The sequence below is a fragment of the Podarcis filfolensis genome (assembly GCF_964270895.1).
Source record: "Podarcis filfolensis genome assembly, chromosome: 3".
Taxonomy (NCBI): domain Eukaryota; kingdom Metazoa; phylum Chordata; class Lepidosauria; order Squamata; family Lacertidae; genus Podarcis; species Podarcis filfolensis.
The window spans coordinates 30415385-30431215 of record NC_139606.1 but is presented as its reverse complement, the minus strand read 5'-3'; the positions used below and the strand labels follow the sequence as shown (position 1 = coordinate 30431215).

The following is a 15831-nucleotide window of genomic DNA, read 5'->3' as shown; positions in this document are numbered from 1 at the left end:
AGGAGGGGAGGAAAGCATTCCACCCCATTAATATTCTTTCACAATTTTTTTCTTTCGCTTTTTCTCTGTAGTATGGGAGATGACAACTGGAGGAAGACTTTGGACTACATCAATCAAAGCAAGCAAGCACATGTAAAATCAATACGCCAACAGAGATTTGCAATTAGCAATAAGCTGCTAGAGTGAAGATCATTTGTTGTCCTGCACATTTGTTCGATTGCAAACAGGCAGAATACTGAAAAATCCAGAATTAACTTAAAACATACAATACTCATTGAAGTTTAATTGATGGGTTTCTGCATGCAAAAGCCTTTTTGCATTGGTAAAGAATTTATAGCTCAGCCACCAGGGGTAGCCAACATTACCTTACTCATACGGTCAACCTGAGCAAGAGATAAATGACATCTTGCCAGCAGAAATTAACTCTACTGAGGGTTAAGCTCCCTTGCTTCTCATTGCCTCATATGCCCTAAAGGTATATATATTTTTGACTCAAGATGAAGTATTATTAAATATCAGAAACTTAAAAGCTTGCCGAATAACAACAAAATAATTGATCTTTCAATCCAGTAACGAAAAACAATTCCAATTACTACAAATTAACACCCATAATATATCACAACTTCCCAGAACATTCAAAATCTTCTTTCTTAAGGCATTAATATTTTCCGCAAGCTAGTTTTCAGATGGAATTCTATAATCAGTTATATACCAGAAACCCAAACTGGTTTCAGTGGGAGTAAGTGAACAGAGCAGAATGCATGGCTTTCATTTATAGCCTTTGCAAAATTAAGCAAGATCATAGGGATATTAAAAACACATTAAGCAGACACTAACTCTACTTACCTGGGAGTAAATTGAATTGAATTCAATGCAACTTGCTCCCGAGCACACATGCTTACAAATGCATATTCACCTGGGAGTAAGCCTCATTGAACTTATTTGGTCTTATTCCTGAGTGGACATGCATAGGACTGCACTATTACAAAGAGTTTTTCAAAGTATTCCAAAATTAGAAAATTACAACAGGATTTAATGGGGGTGGGGGGGAAGGATGGGCAATGTAACTACTGATTCTCTCCCAAAATAGGTACTTTCCAGATTTGTTGGGCTATAATCAGCAAGCGTTTCCCTTGCTCGAAAGAACTGACGCTAAACTATTTTCTCCTTTAACTGACTTTGCTTTGGGATAAATCTTATTTCAGCAAGTAAATTACAAATCCATAAGCAATGCTCTGAGATCTTCTGTCACATTAAACTCAAATGGTTACTTTCTTGCAGTTAAAAACAATTTTCAAAGTACTGGAAATGCTCACCAGCATCACATTAATAGGGGTCAAATACTTCTAACTAGCATTTCTGCCTCTGCCAGAAAAGAAATGTGACGCAAACTAATTTCTTTCTTATAGTTCAGGTCTACTTCTCTGGAACATTCTCTTTCCACTGAATCATGTACCCCTTGATAGAAGATGACTCTGTCATTCTTAAATTTGCTTGTATGAGATGCACAGAAGCACCACAACCACTAAGTGCAAAAGGCAACTGACATACTGAATTATCAACACACTAAAATTGAGAATCTCAGGGTCCTCTTCATGCCTCTCCTGCAAAAGAATTGTTTAGTGCCTGTTATACGATACAAAACTCACACGTGACAGGGACCCTTCCCCGGAAGACTTCACAATCTACATCAAGACTGGAACTAGACCAAGATCTGAGAATTTATGAGGAACAGGCGCCATGAGGAGGGACATCCAGACAACTGAGGGGCAGGTGGGACAAGCCTAGGTTGGATTTTCCCTGATAAAAGGAGGATGTTTACTACTCAGTCAGTTAAAGCCTTTTTTGGATTGGCTTGCACCCAGACAGTCTGGAGCTTGCAAAAGCGCATTTATATGTGTGTGCAACAGGCATGGGTCAGTCATACAAGCCAGAAAGCAGTTCTCAAAGACCAGTAGGCAGGGCACTTCAAAGTCATAGCAGATTAACTGTTGTCACGGCTTTTCTTTTTTAGTGGCAGCAGGAAGCACTGACGGGACATTGGCAAGAACCCATGCAAGGCAAGCTTTATCACAATAATGGTTTACAGGACATTCCCTGTGCTCCCAACACTACAGCTTAATTTCAAACACTGGAAGGTTCGAGCTCAAGATGGTGCCTTAACTTGCAGAATGTGTTGCTAATGTAAGGACTGGACTAGTGCCTTTCACTGCAAGAAGCATTTGCACTGCCTGACATGCCCAATGGAAGCTTTTCTCTTGCTGCTGCCAATATTTCATGAACACATATTATGGATAACAATGCTATAAACACAGACTTGCCAGCAGGCTCCACTGATCTGAGCAGGACTTAATACTGGGTAAAATTACTCAATTACTGATGGATTGTTTTCTCTTTTTTTAATGATGTGAAGCACCGTGGCACTTTTTTGTGTGTGTAAGTAAAAAGCTGCATAGAAATCATTTAAAACAAACAAACAAGTCTTGATGGCTGTGAGCCTAAGTACAGATATATTCAAATAGTTTCCACTGAAATTAGTGCTACTTATAAGAAGCAGATGAGTTTAAGCTAGAGATATATCCTCAAGAGAGATGCAAAGTCATCTAGCTGTTATGCGAACTCACGAGGAGAGGAGAGTGTTATTTCAGATGCTGACAGGTTACATTTTGCTGCTTATTCTGTCGTTAAATCTGTTTGTATGGAAAGTTGTTCGAAAAGGACAAGTGGATTATTTTACATGTCATTCCCTAAGAAACTCCAAATGTCAAAGATCTTTTCAGAAGCTCAGGTATGTTGTCTCCATAAACTATCTAGCCAATTCAACCAGAAACAGTTTACAAGGGTTCATCGAAATTTCCTTCGCAAACCCTAGATTTATAACTGTCTCTCTTATCAATATACACATCTGGAAGAAGTCAAGATCTGTGTTTTAAGAGGAAGGGGGGGACAAGAGGTTTTGACAAGACAGTTTGGAGAACAGCAGCTAGGAGTCTTTGTTTTGAAGTTAGTAGCAGCTTAATATTTATGCATTTGTACATTGACCAGTCAAATATTAACTACCCTTAACACAAGCCTTGTGGGTACTGAATAACTTTAACGCTAGTATTCTTTTGCGGCACGGGACAGCTTGCATGCTCACAGTCACAAAAATACCACACATTTCTATTTCCTACAGCCCAAAGCAAAGGACTGTCACCTTTCAGAAAGCAGGGGATGGGGGAGGGGTAGAGAAAGTACCCCAAGTACTGGCGTCTATAAGGGAAAGGGGTGGGGAACCTATATGCCTCTCCAACTCGCTCCAGCCAGCACGTTCAAGGGTCAGGAGTGATGGGAGTTGTAGTCCCAATAACATCGGGAGGGCCACAGGTTTCCCCCATCACCCCCGGGTGCAGGACGAAGTTGGAAGAGCCGTTCATCTCCCTAGTGAACCAAGTCTCTCTCAGGAAAGAGAGAACTGTAGGAGTTTGCCTCAACAACCACGAATCCCAAAGCGGCAGCCAAAAACACCACAGCGTTGTTGCAAAATGAATTGAAACCAAGCACACACCGGGGTGGGGGTGGAATAAAAGCTGCTGCCAGGAATCCTGGAAGGCAGCCTGAGAAAAAGCTCTTTTCTCCCCGAACTGGTCACATTAATTCAAGTTGGCCCAGAGGCTTGTGAGAACACACCTCGCTCCACAGCGGTCAACCCCGCCTCGTCTTACGAGTCTGGGCATCTCTCTTTTTTTGCGCGAGGATACCTGCAAAAATGCAATGCCTCCGGTTCGAGTCCCGTGACATGGCTGCAAAACCAAGGAAAGTTCCCCATTCGGTTCAAAGAGTCGCCTTGGCGAGAGGCTGGTCCAGAAAACAACCGAGCCGAGAGAGGACGAAGACCCCGCCAGCCCGCTCCCAAGCCCCCTTACCGGACTCGCGGCTGCTGCGCGCTCTTCTTCCTCGCTCTTCGCAGGGCGCGGTGGGGCCCCGAGACCGACCGGGAAGATGGGAGTTGCTTGCGACGGGCGAGTCCGCCTTTCGCTCGCTGGCTGGCTTCTGCTCCCTCGCAGCTGCAGCCGCGCCTCGGCGTCGGCGAGGAAGGGAGCCGAGCGAGGGAGAGCGGGAAGGGCGAGGAGGCAGCGGCGGCGGCAGCAGATGCAGCCTGAAAGGAAACGAGCGGCCCAAGTGAAGGGAGGGGAGGAGGAAGCGAAGGAAGATAGAGAGAAAGAAATGTGCGTCTGAGAGACAGAAGTTGCCAGGCGCGTAAAAAGGGCCGTGCGCCCAGCAGCGCTCACTTCCCCATAGCGCGCACAGCCAAGCACTACCGCGCGCCGAGCCCTCGGGAGCCGCTCGCAGCCTCCGCGCTGGTTTACGCCCGACGGGGAAAAGAAGCCGCGCTCATATTGGATTAGGGGGCGGACCACGCGCGCCCCGGGAGGGGTAGCGGCTTAGCAAGGCGGCTCTCGGCTCCCGCGCGCCCGCTCCGCGTCGCCTTCTCCTCACCTGCCCTCCGTGTCTCCTCCGCCGCGGGAGGGCTCGCCTGCAGGGACGGGGCAGCGCGGCTCTGCCAAGCGGCCGGGCTGGGGCTCGGAGCGAGTTGGCGCCTCCCGCTGTTGCGCCGCGCTTGGTATCGCCCTCCACGCCCCGCAGATACCACGCTGCCCAGCCCGACGGCGGGGAGGAAGTTGCGAGGAAGTCCCGAGAAAAACAAAAGTGACTCGCTGCCGCCGCTCGAGTGGAGGGCGGAGGGGAGTTGGTGCGCCGCCGCTGCCCGCGTGGGAAAACAAATGTGCAAGGAAGCGGCCGGGCAGGGGCGGAGGGGGCGGCAGCGTGAGCTCGGCTCGCGCCCGGGAAGAAGCCCGGCTGCTTTCGACTCCGTGCAGAGGCAGCCGCGTTGCCTCGGAGTCCCAGCGCAAACGGCTGTAGCTTCCTCGCTCGTTAAGGTTGCCAGCTGGATAGCTCAGTTGGTTAGAGCACAGCACAGTGCTGATAGCGCCGAGGTTGCAGGTTTGATCTCGTATTATGGGATAGCCGCTTACTCCTGCAGGGGTTGGACTGGATGATCCTTAGGGTCCCTTCCACTGTTCTATGATTCTATGTCAGTCCATGCCCTGTTACCCCAGAATCCTTATTAATGATGCTTCTTTATTGAGCTGTGTAAGGACGACGGTTTCAAGTTAACATTCTGCAAGGCAATTAAAACAGAAACGGTTCTGCAGTGCAGCGATAGCGGTTAGCCTTTCTATTGCAGCTCACGTACAACATCACACCCTCAGTTGTTGATAAGGATGGGAAATCTGTTGCCGTCATTCCTTCCCCTTCTCTCCATGTTTTTAACTCTCCACTCGCATCACATCCAGCTACCATGGCCAGAGGTCAAGAATGATGGGAGCTGTAGTAGTCTAACACCATCTGCAGGGCACCAGGTTGAGGAAGGTACCGCAGGCAATGACACATATTGTGGATGAGGATTGTTCCCCATCCCTGGTTTACATGTTTACTTCCCACTCCACTCCACCCCACCGTGTTTCACCTTCCTTTTTTGAAAAAAAGAAGCAGCCAAACAACAAAAGGGAAATGATAAGTTATGCGAGGGCAGCGTGTCCTGTTTTGCTACCTGAAGAAAATCAGGGAAAGTGCCATGCCTTGCTCTACCCCCGCCCAAGCCTCCGTTACCTGGGTTGCACAGTGGTGGCAACAGGTTCTGGTGAGATCCTGTGGAGTGCATAAGATCTCATGAAATTTCAGGGAGATCTTGCAAGATCTCACACTGAAAGCCGCTGGTGCCACTGTCGCTTCTATGCCAGCAACAGGACAGATTGCGTGCCACCTCTTGCGGTTTCGCTGCCTGAAGCAGCTGCCTCCATCCACTTCATGGGCGAGTTGGCCCTGAAATCATTAAGTGGAAACACATCAGGATGAAGACTAGCATGGTGGGTAGTCTTGGAACGCTGGGGTTTACAGGGTGTTTATTGTGGGGTGTGGGTTCTTCCTGCATACACATTTTATTTTATATATTTTTGCAGAATCGTAGAATTGGAAGGGACCCTGAGGGTCATCCAGTCCAATACTCTGCGATACAGGGATGCTGTCCACAGCCATCTCTGGGTGGCTCCAACCACCAACCTTCTGGTTAACAGTCAGGTGCACTGACCTGTTTTGCCACTGTAGCAGTATTTCTGCCCACCCAGTTTAATCCCTAGACTTACAACTTTCCTGGGGGAAATCTCATAAATTAAAAAAACCCAAAACCTGTTGCCAACCACTTGCCTGTGGTATCCAGACTTCCCTTAAAATATTAAGCTCCTGTCCAAAAGCTCTCTTAAGTTTAGCTGAGGATCAGAACTCAGATCTCCCTAGTTGTTAAGCAATACCCTATGGGGCTTCCAGAAGGGGGCTTAATATTGTAAAGGGTTGGTCAGATATTGAAAATGGGTGGTTGGCAACAGGTTTTTTTCTCAACCTAGGGTGCTTCCAGACTGTCACTTGTTTTGAGTGGAATTTGATAATATACTAGCAATGTCATGTTCTGCAGTTGTAGTTGATTGGGAGGTCTCGCGCAACAAACTCTCTTTCTCAACAGATCAGACTTGTTATAACTGCACTAGAAAGTGTGAGGTAATACCTGCTTTGACACATTATCCTGCAAACGAATCAGAAGGAATTAAATAGCCACAGCATTTAAGCTCCCTGCAAACAAATCAGAATGAATAAACAGGTTACCTGGAAGCACCCCTCACTGTATTTTTCCTGGAAAGGGTAAATCTGGATTAAATTATGGGGGTGGGCAGGCTGGCAATTTGATGCTAAGAACACTGAATCAAAGAATAGACACCTTACCGTCTGACTGCATAAATCAGAGATCTGCACTAGCTGACAGTTTGTTACAGGACCGAATTTAAGGTGTTACTATTAGTATATAAAAGCCCTCAGCAGCTTGGAACTAGTTTACTTGAAAGATCACCTTACTGTATAGATAAATATATAGATGATATAGATATAGATGATACAGATATAGATATAGATCTGCTTGACCAGTTTAGTCACTGGAGCCAGCATATCTTTAGGCACCAGGCAAAAATGTTTCTCTTGTCACCCTGAGCAACCCCACATTGAAGGTGCGGTGAGGCTGCAGAGCACCCCCCCAAGCATCACCCTTTGTAAATGTCCATCCAGGTAGGACTGGAACCTCCACAAAGCGGTGCCAACCACCCCTAACTTTAGGGGTGGACACCAGAAGGACACCTCAGGCAATAGTATCAAAAGCTGCTGAGAGGTCAAGGAGAATTAACAGTGACACATTTCCTCTGTCTCCCGCTCACATACTAGCAGACACAGGTGGTGCTGTGGGTTAAACCACTGAGCCTCTTGGGCTTGCCAATTGGAAGGTTCGTGGTTCGAATCCTGGCAACAGAGTGAGCTCCCATTTCTCTGTCCCAGCTTCTGCCAACCTAGCAGTTCAATGGCATGTCAGTTCAAGTAGATAAATAAGTACCGCTGCAGCAGGAAGGTAGACAGTGTTTCTGTGCGCTCTGGTTTCCATCACAGTGTACCGTTGCACCAGAAGCGGTTTAGTCATGCTGGCCACATGATCTGGAAAGCTGTCTGTGGACAAATGCCGGCTCCCTTGGCCTGAAAGCGAGATAAGCGGCGCAACCTCATAGTCGCCTTTGAATGGACTGAACCATCCAGGGTCATTTACCTTTTAGCTTTACCTACTAGCAAATCCACATTGCTTAATTAAAGTGGATTTGGTGCTCCTGTATAACAGACCCACTTCCCTCCCTCCCTGTCAAAATCAGACTTTTTGCAGTAAGGAAACTGACGGGAAAGTGTGGGGTAACAATTGCTTGATACAATGTCCTATAGCTCTCCTACAAACAAATCAGAATAAATGTTCACTAAACAGGTAATATTGTCTAACCTTCCCACAAACTTGTGCAAATGATGAATGCTCAATAAACAGGTTGTCTACAAGCTAACTCAGCCTCATATACGCAGGCTTGTTGTGAAGGCCTGCATACCTCCTTGCCGCACAGCCCTCAATTGTGCTTTGGAATTGCAATAATCTTGTAAGGCAGGTCAGTAGCAGTCCTCTCTATACTTATCTAGGAAGCAGCACTCAGAAAGAAATATGGTATGATTTGTGCCCCTTCACCCTGCACACATTGCTGGCTTTCCTCTCTGGCAGCACAACCTACAATTTATTATAGCTGTTGTATGGACAGAAAGAGAACTTGAGGAGACTTTGCACAGGTCTGCGGGGCTTCAGGTGCACCTTGAAAGGCATGAAATCATCTAATGAAACTTCTGTCAGAAACAAATTTTATATAAAACCTGACATTTGTTAAGACCACCTCTCGGAAGGGGATGTTTGCTTTCAGTTGTTTGTATGCACCCCAATAACCCCAGTCTCAGAAAATTTTCTTGTGCAAAAACTTTTTGTACAAATCCTAGACTAGTGGCACTCAGAGTAGACCCAGCGAAGTTAATAGGTACGACTAAGGTTAATGCAATTCTTTAAAATTAGCTGAATGCAACCCTTAATTGAAAAGTGTCTTCTTGCAAATTAATGCCCTCTTGCAAAATAATTTGGCATGTGGAGCATACCGTATTTTTCGCTCTATAAGACGCACCAGACCACAAGACGCACCTAGTTTTTGGAGGAGGAAAACAAGAAAAAAAATATTCTGAACCCCAGAAGCCAGAACAGCAAGAAGGATCGCTGTGCAGTGAAAGTAGCAACCCCTCCTGCTGTTCTGGCTTCTGTGATAGCTGCGCAGCCTGCATTCACTCCATAAGACGCACACACATTTCCCCTTACTTTTTAGGAGGGAAAAAGTGAGTCTTATAGAGCAAAAAATACGGTACATGCGACTATCAAAGAATCAAGAGAATAATTTTCAAACTACACAAGCCAAACATCTGCACTATCCCTCATTTTCTAAAATTAGAGCAATCTAAACTGTTGTATATAATCAAGAGCACTCAGTACTAATATTGTGATTATTTGGCAGAAGTAGCTATAGCTAAGAGCTGATCCTAGGAATTATGCCAAGACTAATCTTGAAAAGGAGAACTGTTTGGCTGTATACCATCAAGAGCCAGGGCAGAGGAAGGGGGGAAATGGAGGTTATGGAGCTTGGTTTGATTTTAATGAATTTCTAGGTTCTTTATTGTGTAACCATCAGAATTATTTTTTGAAAGTGTAGAAAACAGAGATACCAGAAATGAAGCTTAATGCTATGGAGTAAGCTCCACTGACCCCATTAGGGCTTATTTTAAAGTAAGTATACACCAAATCGGAGGAAAGTCATGTATTTAAAAGGGAAGATCATTATATAACCTTACTGTAGGAGCTACAGAGAAAAGAAACTGGCCACCTTCTCTAAGTTTTGTTCCAATACCTTCTTGTTATATTTCTTCTAGAGTTGTGAGTTGAAGCTGTTGGCAAGCCAGGATAAGCTCTGACAGATTAGCCAGCAGGGACCTCTCCATGAATGGCTGTTTGCCCATGTGCTTCCCAACAATGGTAATATTAATAGAATTTTGTTGTATGAACAAATGAGGTTGGATTTAGTCACTAGAAGAGCATGCTTTTCGGTTAAAGGCTCTTGGATCTATTGCTTGTTCTTCTTGTTATTAGTAATGTAAAATGCATGTCTTTTGGCTTTTCCTTCTTGTTTGTTTGATCCTGCATGTCCTTTTCTGAATTCTTACAGAACACACACACTGGCTAGTTGATGTGTGCAAGGAAAAGGGATTTCTTCTTGAATCCATAGATGGTGATCCATCACACCCACATGCTGCATGCATTGATCATGTGTCAACCACTGTTTCCATGGTAAACACTAAAGTATGAAGTGGAAGTGTATGTGTTCATGGGGGCGACACATGGCATGAACCACAGATATAGAAGAGTTACACATAATCCAGTTTCTGTTTGAGCATTGCTATACAGATCACAGGAAATAATGTTTTGGGGAGTCCCTCTAATTCCAAATCTCTATAGCGCCCTGCCCCTTTTACAGTGGTACCTTGGGTTAGGTACTTAATTCGTTCCGGAGGTACGTTCTTAACCTGAAACTGCTCTTAACCTGAAGCACCACTTTAGCTAATGGGGCCTCCTGCTGCCACCGCGTGGCCAGAGCACGATTTCTGTTCTCATCCTGAAGCAAAGTTCTTAACCCGAGGTACTATTTCTGGGTTAGCAGAGTCTGTAACCTGAAGCGTATGTAACCTGAAGTGTATGTAACCCGAGGTACCACTGTATTTGACTAACCAGCTAATTCAGTTGCGAACTGAAGGAGTCACTATGGTTTAACTGAGCCAGCCACCTCTTCGTGTGCACTGGTCCATTGACTCCACGCATGTGAACCAACTGGTCCTACTATATTCACCAAAATAATTACAGTGCAGCAGTCATCCTAGGCAGGCTTCATTTAAATGAGAGAGCCAAGCTGCTTTTTAAGAAATGTGCAGTATACGTAAAAGCATACATGTATTTTCAAGCACGTGTATTGTACATTATTTGGCAACTGGTGTAGATTGTGGTTTCCTGCCAAATGTACAGTTAGCAGAAGACCTGGGTTTTGACCTCAAAAAGAATGAAATGGGTTTTTTTGGGGGGGGGTTGCCACTTTTTAATCACATCTTCACTACTACCGTCTGATCAAATTCTGCAATGATCATTCTTCCTCCTTTCAGATTGCTCATGCAAAATTCTTAAAGGAAGATACTCTGGGGGATTTCAAATGCATGCCAAGCAGCATCACCAGCTGAGGTAATCAACCCACTTTTAGTGCAATGAAGTCAAAAGCATTCATCTTTAATGGTGGTGTTTGGGGAAATCTCAAGGAAGTCTGTCCTAAAAGCACCATTTTCTTCTGCAGGACAGTATTTTCCTGGAATAATAGAACTAGATGAGTATTCAGTGTAAATTAACAAAATGCCTGACATTTGTTGCTGGCAGATGCTGATACTTGAACCTTTGCCCATTTCAGTTCGGCTCTTCAGCACTTCCTGATCCCTCCAGATTGCTAACCTGGGCTTAGAGTGTACATAAATAGGTCTTTGAGATGCTAGTTGCATATGTGGATTTTTTGATCAGACAGCAAAGGTTAGTTTAGTGCAAGAAGAATTGGTGTCTAGCTGTAGTTTATCGGTTAAGCTAAAGGCAGGTGGGATTTCTGAATAGTTATTTGTTTGACAGCAGATGAGAAACAGCTAATGGGATTTTCATTTTTATTTCCCTTCAGCTCAAAATTTCCATCTGCAAGCAGAGACAAGCACGTTGTTTGGATGTAAATTCCACTGAAATGAATGGGGCTTGCTTACAACTGAATATGTTTAAGATCTGGTTACAGGAACAGATGTGTTGTGTTTATTTCTCCTCCCCCAGAAAACCAGCTGCTTCTCATGGCAAGTTAAATATGCATGATAGTGAATTAGTTAACGGTAGAGTCTCAATGGGTCTTATTATCGTATCATACCTGAAGCACATCTCTACAAACTCCCAAAGATTCTGTGAGGATTCACCAAATGTTAACAGATCCATGTTAAGCTGTAATGTTTTTAGTTAACTCCACATTATCCACAACGTAAAAGACTGTCAGTCAGAAAATACAGTGTTCGTGGTAATGCTTTATAGTGCACAGTTGCCTTCCTGGGAATGTCTGCCTGCCTCATTTCCCTCCCCAAGTTCTCAGAATAGCCACCGTTGTGTATTTTTTCATGCACCCAGCATGACACACGTGAGATACAGACTTGCACAGCTAGACAAAGAAAATAGGTTGCATTTCAGTCCCGACTTTTGTGTGAAAGTGCCCCGGGGGACACTGTCATGCGGAAGTATGAATATATGATAAGACCAAGCCATAAAGTTGCTCACAAAAAAGAAAAAGAAAAATGCTTTTCAGTTCAGTGATAAGAAATTGTGACAGTATTGAAAATAGAAAGTATGCCCATCCCTAAGGGCTTTTGTAAGATAACACAACAAACACATTCTGATAAAAAACCATCAGTGCTGAGTAATGCTTGACGCTGCCATTCCAATTCACTCATAAGCTGGTCTGGAAACAAAATAGCATGGCTGGGCTCCATTCTCCAATTTGTAGGTATAAACTTGGGATAATCTGAAATCACGAGTATCTGCAGGGGGAATGGGCAACAGAGGGCACCTGCCCTGCCTCACTGGAATCATATATAAACACAGAGATACACTACGATTGCCAGATTTTTTTCAATGAATCCGGGGACACATTTTTTTAAAAAAAAATTTGGAAGCTGAGTAGCAACAGGGAGTCAGTAGTGGGGATGGTGAGGCAAAAGACCCTGGGCCCAAGTATACATGCATATTGTATAAAGGTGCAAAGGCCTTCTTTCTCACCCTGTGAAACATAAATGCGCAGAGTTTTTAAAAAACTGGGCAACGGTGTGCTGCCCACCTGTGACTCCCGAGCCTTCCCCAATCTCCTGCCCCCTTCCCCCTTTGTTTTGACAGATCGGGCTTGGGAGTCACGGGCAGTCGTTGTCCAGGAGGGGCGCAAGGCGTGCGGTTTCTCTGCCAGGCAAGGTGCAAAGCCCTTCTTTCGCACCCTGTGAAACATAAATGCACAGAGTTTTTAAAAAACTGGGCAACAGTCACCAGCCCACAACTCCCGAGTCTCCCCTGATCAGTCAAAACAAAGAGGGCAGGGGGCAGGAGGCAGGAGATCTGTACCGCCGGACGTCCCCAGTTCCCCTTCGGCAGTGGCAGCAGTCAGCAGCCCGGAGTCAGCCTGGTAGTGCAGTTGGCTCTGGCTGGCTTCAGGAGCTGCTCACTGCTGTGGTGTCTGCCATTTTTCCTCACCAGAAGGAAAAATGGCGGGCGCCACAGCAGCGGGCAGCAAGCAGCTCCTGAAACCAGCCAAAGCCAACTGCGCTACCAGCCTGGCTCCGGGCTGCTGAGGCTGTCGCTGCCATGCTTCCTGGGGACAGATTTGCAAATCTGGGGACATTCCGGGGATGGAATTTGTCCAGGGACAAATCTGGGGACTGTCCCCGGGAACGGGGGACATCTGGCAACCCTAAGATACACACACTCACAGCCAGCCAACAAGAGGTTTAGAGTGAGCTCTGAGACCACTTCTATTGAGAGCGGGTGCCAGACAGGCTCTCTGCACTTTTCTGGAGAAAAGCCTTCCTGGGCCAGCAAGGAACTGCTTCTGATCTAATGATGCTGCTTCTGCAAATGTTCAAATGAAATAAACAAAGGAGTTGTGCTGGCTCTTGGTGATCAGGTGAGGAGCTTCAAGCTGCTGGAGGACCAGCCCTGCTTTATGAGGGGCGGGTGAGTGTTGGCCAAGAGTAGAAGCCAAAAGTAACCCAGCAGAAGAGAAATCAAAAGTGCCGATGAGGCTCTCAGGAAATGGGTAGCGAAAATCCTTTTTGCTGAGCAGCAGAAGCTTATTGCTTCTGTTTTGAATGGTTGAAAGAAAGGCACAAAGGTGATATGTATAAGGTTGCTAGAGAAAGCAAAGAAGCGGAACTGTTTTTATTTGCTTAGCTGCAGATGTTTTCAACTACTTCAGAACCCCTGCCCTCCAAATTATTTCTGTAAAGACGCACGTCTGAAATGGCTGTCTCTGCTTGTAGGTGGCAAACTGGGTTAGCCATTTGTTTTTTGTCCCAAGGCTTGGGTTTGGAGGGTGCCTTTTCCAGAGTAATGTTCGTAGGAGGCAGCTTCCTCTTTCTTTCTCTTCTAAATCATTTCATAAAAAGATGCCACCAGGGGGGTGGGGGGAAGATACCAGTTTTGGCCCCTTCTCCCTGAAATGGCTGCTCCTATTTCTGGAGGCCTTGAGGCCATGCCTACTTGGAGGGGTAACAGGAATCCATAACTAGCAGAAACCAAGTGCAGAAATGTGAGGTGGATGGAGGGGAGGGGAGTAAACATCCTTAGCTTCCAGCATTGGTTGTTTTGTTTTTTACGAGCTGAGTGACAAAATGCCTGGGATTTTTTGAGACCTGTTTATATGCTTTATGGCAATGGCTGCTGGGCTTTATAGGGCAACTTAGCTTTTACAACATTTCTATGTGTGGCTCCTGAAGCATGGAGAAGAAAATAAAGAGCCTGGCTAGATGCTGCTGTCCAGCTCCAGCTCCCTCCTTCTCCAACTGTTCTCCAACTGTCACCCCAAGGGTTTTCTGAGGGGATGAAGAAGAAGCGTTTGCAGTGGTCTTTCTCATTTTAACTTGTAACCTTTTTTTAAAATGCTTCTTGTCATAATAACCTTATGTTAACTACTTTGTGAGGTTTGCCTGCAAAGTAGCTTGTGAATACCATAAACAATCGAACGTGTAATGGAAAGTTAGGAGATATGAAGAGCCAAATATGTGAGGGCAGAGGAAATGCAAGGTACACAGAGATTAGGAAATTGATCTGAGGGCTGTGTGAGATCTACCGGTTGTAGGCTGTTCCAATCTTTTTTCCGTTTTGACTTTCACTTCAAACGTGGCATATTTGATGCAGCCCAACAAATTATGAGAAGAAATCCACAACATTGAACATTTGCTTTGTTCCAATTCCTGTTGGTGCCCTTTTGCTTCCTTGGATCCTGCCATTTTTCATCTTCTTTTCCCTCATTGATAGTTGTGGACCTTCTGGTCCATGACTTCAACAAGCCAGACACAGCATTGTGACATCATCAGCAAAATAATTTGATTTCCTCCAGCCCAGAGGTGGATTTAGGGGCTCATGATTGGTTCACCCACACTGAGTGGCACCAAGGCGAGACGGCGCCGCATGGGGTGCAGTGTTACATATAGTTTCATATAGTAGTTTCATATAGTTGGAGATACGGCATCCCTTACAGACTAATAGAAAGGTAGAAAAGAATAAAGAATCCCTTCAAATTCAGTCCTGGGATTCTCCAACACCATAGCAGAGACCTCCTCTGCCAGGTCAGTCAGGGACTGACTCAGTATACCAACAAGATCTTGGTTCTGTCCTTGCTTCCCAACACCAAGTACAAACTCTTGAATTCAGCTTCCTGATGGATTGGCCTCCTGGTGAGAATGATTGAAATTTTATGGATCACTGCTACGCCCCTTCCCTCTCCTTCTGACCTTGACTGCTGCTGCACTGAATACTCAGGTGGGTTCAACTGGGAAGGTCAGAAACCCCAGGTCTCAATAATACACACCAGATCAGCCACTTCACCACAATCAAACCAAACTGGTTGCATTGCTGTGTTTATGGATCACTTAATCCGAGCAACCTTGGACACCCCGAATAAAATAAAGCATGCCAAAACCTCAAAAACATGTTGCAGTGTTCTCTGTTTCAGCTGGTTTCCACACAGGATCAGGCAGGCAACAGACAACAGTTTCATTCACAGTTGACTTGCCTTACCGTGTATCACACAAATATTAGAAAACATCAGGCCAGCTCATAGCTTATATGCAAATCTGCTGAAAGATCCCATTGTGTCATGAGTGATGCTAGGTATCATATTTAACATCAAATAATATTCACATAGCCGAGTGCCTTTTATGCACCGTCTATGGATTTCCCTCTGTTTGTGTTGGCTGACAGGCAGGAAGAAAAGAATAATAATAAAAAGTTGCTAGATGGGTATCTCCCAAATCCTTAGCTGCATTACTTTTTCATATTAAGTGCTGGGTGACACCTGTTTTGTATCCATTTAATGAACATGGCACCAAAGTATCTGAATAGAATGCAGACTCTGGTTATCTCTCCCATGTAAGCGTATCGTCACAGAATGCAATTTTGCTTGCATTCGGAAAAGATTCCACAGTGACAGCAAAAAGAAAAACCAACTGCAATAGAAAATAGTGTTATCTTTGAAATGA

At 45.2% G+C, this 15831-nt stretch overlaps 1 protein-coding gene and 2 long non-coding RNA genes across 3 annotated transcripts in view; 2 read left to right on the top strand and 1 right to left on the bottom strand.

Annotated features, from left to right (window-relative positions):
* Positions 1-4719, bottom strand: part of HPCAL1 (hippocalcin like 1) — a 73077-nt gene extending 68358 nt beyond the window's left edge. Inside the window, exons 1-2 of the mRNA XM_083607478.1 lie at positions 4480-4719; positions 3906-4138 (exon numbers count right to left, since the gene is read on the bottom strand). The gene's annotated coding sequence lies outside the window, so the exon portion shown is untranslated. The remainder of the gene's footprint in view (positions 1-3905; positions 4139-4479) is intronic.
* A 4144-nt stretch (positions 4720-8863) lies between these two features.
* Positions 8864-11599, top strand: LOC310759822. The gene is made up of 3 exons (XR_014546533.1): positions 8864-9508; positions 10684-10759; positions 11235-11599. It is a non-coding gene; the product is annotated as an uncharacterized lncRNA (long non-coding RNA).
* A 916-nt stretch (positions 11600-12515) lies between these two features.
* LOC310759245 lies at positions 12516-15178 on the top strand. The gene is made up of 2 exons (XR_014546284.1): positions 12516-12726; positions 12857-15178. It is a non-coding gene; the product is annotated as an uncharacterized lncRNA (long non-coding RNA).
* Positions 15179-15831: the final 653 nt, after the last annotated feature.